The following is a 5,564-nucleotide window of genomic DNA, read 5'->3' as shown; positions in this document are numbered from 1 at the left end:
CCTCCCCTCCCCCTCCCTTTTGCCTCCCCTCCCCTCCCCTCCCCTTCCCTTCCCTTTTCCTGATTGTTCTAGCTAGGACTTCCGGTACTGTATTGAATAAAAGTGGTCAGAATATATATTCTTGTCTTGTTTCTGATCTTAGAAAATATTTAGCTTTTCTCCATTGAGTATGATGTTGGCTGTGGGCTTGTCAATGTAGTTTATGGGCTTGTCACATATAGTTTTTATTATGTCAAAGTGCTTTCCTGGTATACTTAGTTGAGAGTTCTTATCGTGGAAGGATGTTGAATTTTGTCATATGCTTTTTCTGCATCTATTGAAATGATCATATCATTTTGATTCTTCCTTCTGTTAGTGTGGTGTATCACATTTATAGATTTGTGTATGCTGAACTGTCCTTACATCTCAGGAATAAATCTCACTCAATCATGGTGTATGAACCCTTAAATGTGCTGATAATTTCAGTTTGGTAGTATTTTGTTGACCATTTTTGTATCTATGTTCATCAAAGTTATTGGCCTGTAATTTTCTTTTATCATAGTGTCCTTTGATATCAGGGTAATGCTGGGCTTGTAAAATGAGTATGGAAGAATTCCTTTGCTTTAATTTTTTGGAAGAGTTTGAGAAAGATTGGCATTAATTGTTCTTTAAACGCTTGGTAGAATTCATTAGTGACACACTCAGTTTCTGAATTTTTTTGGGGGGGAGGTTTTAAACTACTGATTCAATATTCTCACTCATTATTGATTAGTTTAGATTATATATTTCCTCATGATTCAGTCTTAGTAGGTTTTATGTTTCAAGGAATCTATCCATTTCTCTAGGTTATCCAATTTGGTGGTGTATAATTATTCATAGTAGTCTCTTGTATCCTTCGTATTTATGTGGTATCAGTTGCAATGTCTTCTCTTTCATTTATAATTTTATTTATTTGAGTCTTACCTCTTTTTTTCTTAATCTTGCTAAACATTTGTCATTTTTGTTTACTTTTTCAAGAAAACAATTCTTAGTTTCATTTCCATTGTTTTTCTATTTTCTTATTTATTTCTGTTTGATCTTGATTATTTTCTTTTTTTTTTCTAATAACTCTAGGCTTAGTTTGTTCTTTTTCATTCTGTGAAATGTAATTTTAGGTTTTCTTATTTGAGATCTTTCTTTTTCCTTATTGTAGGCACTATTTCTGTAAACTTTCCTCTTTAAACTGCTTTTACTGCATCCCCTAAAGTTTATGGTGTCTTTCCAATTTCATTTGTCCCAAAATATTTTTTGATTGCCTTCTTGATTTCCTCTTTGAATTTTCAAGGAATTTTATAGTTTCATGTCTTACATTGAAATCTTTATGAGTCATTTATGAGTGTGTTGTTTAATTTCCACATATTCAAAGATTTGTGAATGTTCCAATTTTTCTCCCATCACTGAATTTTAGTTCACATTATTGTGGTCAGAAAATGTATTTGATATGATTTTCATTTTAAAAAATTAGTTCAGACTGGTTTTGTGGCCTAACAAAAGGTCTGGAAAAAAATGTGTAGTCTACTGTTGTTTAAAGGAATACTCCGTATATGTCTGTTAGGTCGATTTGGTCTACAGTTTTGTTCAAATCCTCTGTTTGCTTATTGGTTTTTTTCTCTGGATGATTTATCTGATATTGACAGTGGGTACTAAAATTCCCTACTATTATTATATTGCTATCTACTTTCCCTTTACATTCTGCTAATATTTGCTTAATATATTTAGTTGCTACAATATTGGGTGCATGCATATTTACAGCTGTTATATCCTCTTGATAAAGTGACTCTTTTATCATTATATAATGACCTCCTTTGTATCAAGTGAATGTTTTTGATTTAAAGTCTATTTTATCTAAGTATATTCACACGCTTGCTCTCTTTTAGTTACTATTTGAATGAAATGTCTTTTCTCATCCCTTCACTTTCAGCTTGTGTGTACTCTTAAAGCTAAAGTGTTTCTTGTAGGCAACATACATAGTTGAATACTGCGTTTTCATCTATTCAATCAGTCTATGCCTTTTGATTGGAGAAATAATCCATTTACATTTAAAGTAATTATTGATGGGTAAGGACTTACTATTGCCATCTTGTTAATTGTTTTCTGACAGCCATTCCTCTGTTTCTTTCTTCCGTTATTGGCATCTTTTTGTGATTTAACTTTGTATTTTTGTAATTGTATGCTTTGATTCCTTTTACTTTGAGTGTGTTTTCTACAGGTTTTCTTTCTGTAGTTGCTGTGGGGTTTACATAAAATATTTTATAGTTATTATAGTCTATTTTACATTGATAACTTTAAGTGCATTTGAAAACTCTACACTTTATTTTTCTTCTCACCATGTTTCATGTCATTGATATCATAATTTATATCTTTTTATATTTTGTATCCATTAACAAATTATTGTAACTATACTTCTTCTTAACACTTTTGTTGTTTAACTTTTATACTAGAGTTAAAAATAATTTACACATGTCCAATACAGAATTAGAACATTCTTAACATGATTATATTCTTAACTTTACAATGAGTTTTATTTTATTTTTTCATGTCCAAATTTTATTTTAGGTTTAGTGGGTACATGTGCATTTTTGTTACATGAATAAGTTACATGTCATGGGGATTTTGTGCACAGATACTTTTCTTTGCAATCTTGCCAGAATCTGTTGCTTTTTGACTTTTTAATAATAGCCATTCTGACTGGTATGAGAAGCTATCTCATTGTGGTTTTGATTTGCATTTCTCTAATTATTACTGATGTTGAGAATTTTTTATATGTCTTATTGGCTGTACTTATGTCTTTTTTTGAGAAGTGTGTGTTCATGTTCATGTCCTTTGCTCACTTTTTATTGGGGTTGTTTGTTGTTTAAGTTACTTATAGATTCTAGATATTAGACCCTTATTAGATGCACAGTTTGCAAATATTTTCTCTCATTCTTTATGTCGTCTGTTTACTCTGTTAATAGTTTTTTTTTTTTTTTTTTAATTAACTTGGCCCTGCTCAAGCAGGACTTCAAAAAATTTGCTTACTAACTCGCATCTGTTCCTCTTCATGGAAATCTTTAATAAAAAGCAAAAGATTTATTCATTCTGAAGAGAAACCATAATGATAGTTTCTTATGCCATGCAGAAGCACTTAAGTTTAATTAGGTCTCACCTGTCAATTTTTGTTTTTGTTGCAATGATTTTTGGTGTCCTTGTTATGAAATCTTTGTCAGTTCTTATGTCCAGAATGGCATTTCCTATGCTTTCTTCTAGGGTTTTTATAGTTTAAGTTTTACATTTGAGTCTCTAATCCATCTTGAGTTGATTTTTATACATAGTGAAATAAAGGGGTCCAGTTTTAATCTTCTGCATATGTTATTCCAGGATCATGTATTGAATAGGGAATCCTTTCCCCATTGCTTGTTTTTGTTGAATCAGATGGTTGTAGTTGCGCAGCTTTATAACAGGGCTCTCTGACCTATTCCATTGGTCTATGTGTCTGTTTTTGTACCAGTACCATGATGTTTTGGTTACTATAGCCTTGTAGTATCGTTTGAAGTTGGGTAGTGTGATGCCTCTGGCTTTTTTTTCCCAAAGGTTTGTTTTGAGTATTTGAACTCTTTTTAGGTTCTGTATATATTTTAGAGTAGTTTTTTTCTAATGCTGTGAAAAATAACATTGGTTAGTGTTATAGGAAGAGCACTGGATCTATAAGTTGCTTTGGACATTATGACCATATTAACAATACTGATTCTTCTATCCATGAGCATGGAATGTTTTTCCATTTGTTTGTGTTATCTCTGGTTTCTTTCAGCAGTGTTTTGTAATTCTTATTGTAAAAATCTTTCATCTCCCTGGTTAGCTGTATTTCTAGGTATTTTTTTCCTTTTGTGGCTAATATGAATAGGATTGTGTTCTTTATTTTGCTCTAAGCTTGAACATTATTGGTGTATAGAAATGCTACTGATTTTTGAACATGATTTTATATCCTGCAAGTTTGTTGAAGTTGTTTATCAGATCTAGAAGCTTTTGGACAGACACCACAGGGTTTCCTAAGTATAGAATCATACATCTGTGAAGAGAGATAATTTGAATTCCTCTCTTCCTATTTTGGTGTTTTTTATTTCTTTCTCTTGCCTGATTGTTCTGGAACTTCTAGTACTATGTTGAATGGGCGTGGTGAGAGTAGGTATCCTTATCTTGTTCTGGTTTTCAAGGGGACTGCTCCCACCTTTTGTCTGCTCAGTATGACATTGGTTGTGGGTTTTCATAGATGATTCCTATTATTTTGAAGTGTATTCATTTGTAGCCTAATTTTTGAGGGTTTTTAACAGGAAGGGATGTTGAATTTTATTGAAAGCCTTTCTGGGTCTATTGAGATAATCATGTGGTTTTTGTCTTTAGTTCTGTTTATGTGATGAATCACATGTATTGATCTGCATATGTTGAACCAACCTTGCATTCCAGGGCTAAAGCTTACTTGATCATGGTGTGTTTTTGATATGTTGCTGGATTTGATTTGCTAGTATTTTGTTGAGGATTTTAGCATGTATGTTCATTAAGGATATTGACTTAAAGTTTTCTATTTTGTTGTGTCTTTGCCAGGTTTTGGTATCAGAATGATGCTGGCCTCATAGAATGAGTTAGGCATGAGTCCCTCTGCCTCAATTTTTTGGAATAGTTTCAGTAGGATTGGTATCAGCTCTTTTTTGTACATCTGCTAGAATTCAGTTGTGCATCTGTCTGGTCCTGAACTTTTTTTGGTTGGTAAGCTTTTTATTTCTATTTAGTGTCAGAATTCATTATTAATCTGTTCAGGGTTCCCATCTTTTTTCCTGATTCGATCTTGTGAAGTTGTATGTTTCAAGGAATTTATCAATTTCTTCTAGATTTTCTAGTTTGTGTGCTTAAAGACTTAAAAAATTTCTGTGGGATTGGTGATAGTGTCCCTTTTGTCATTCCTGACTGCATTTTTTTGAATCTTCTTTTTTCCTTTATTAGTCTAGATAGAGATCTATCAATCTTATTTATTCTTTCAAAAAACAAATTTTGGTTTTATTGATCTTTTGTATGTTTTTTTTGTGGTCTCAGTTTCATTCAGTTCAGCTCTGGTGTTGGTTATTCCTGTTCTTCTGTTAGTTTTGAGGTTGGTTTCTTCTTCTTCTAATTCCTCTAGGTGTGATGTTAGGTTGTTAATTTGAGATTTTTCTAGCTTTTTGATATGGTTGTTTAGCACATAAACTTTTATCTGAATGCTACTCTAGTTGTATCCTAGAGATTCTGGTATGTTGTACCTTTCTTTTCATTAGTTTCAAGAAATTTCTTGATTTCTACCTTAATTTCATGTTTACCCAAACAAAAGTCATTCAAGAGCAGGTTGTTAAATTTCCATGTAATTGTATGGTTTTGAGAGATCTTCTTATATTAACTTCTATTTTTATTGTGCTGTGATCCAAGGGTGTGATTGGCATGATTTTGATTTTTAAAAAATTTGTTGAGAACTGCTTTATGGCTGAGCATGTGGTCAATTTTAGAGTATGTGCCATGTGCAGATGAGAAGAAGGTATATTCTG

General features: G+C 32.0%; 1 non-coding gene across 1 annotated transcript; it reads right to left on the bottom strand.

The window, feature by feature from the left end:
* Positions 1 to 2,999: 2,999 nt before the first annotated feature.
* Positions 3,000 to 3,116, bottom strand: LOC116474088 (U5 spliceosomal RNA). The gene has a single exon (XR_004249603.1). It is a non-coding gene; the product is annotated as a U5 spliceosomal RNA (small nuclear RNA).
* Between the last annotated feature and the right edge of the window lie 2,448 nt (positions 3,117 to 5,564).

This window comes from Hylobates moloch, unplaced genomic scaffold (assembly GCF_009828535.3).
Source record: "Hylobates moloch isolate HMO894 unplaced genomic scaffold, HMol_V3 SCAFFOLD_8, whole genome shotgun sequence".
Taxonomy (NCBI): domain Eukaryota; kingdom Metazoa; phylum Chordata; class Mammalia; order Primates; family Hylobatidae; genus Hylobates; species Hylobates moloch.
This window is presented reverse-complemented; position numbering and strand designations above follow the sequence as displayed.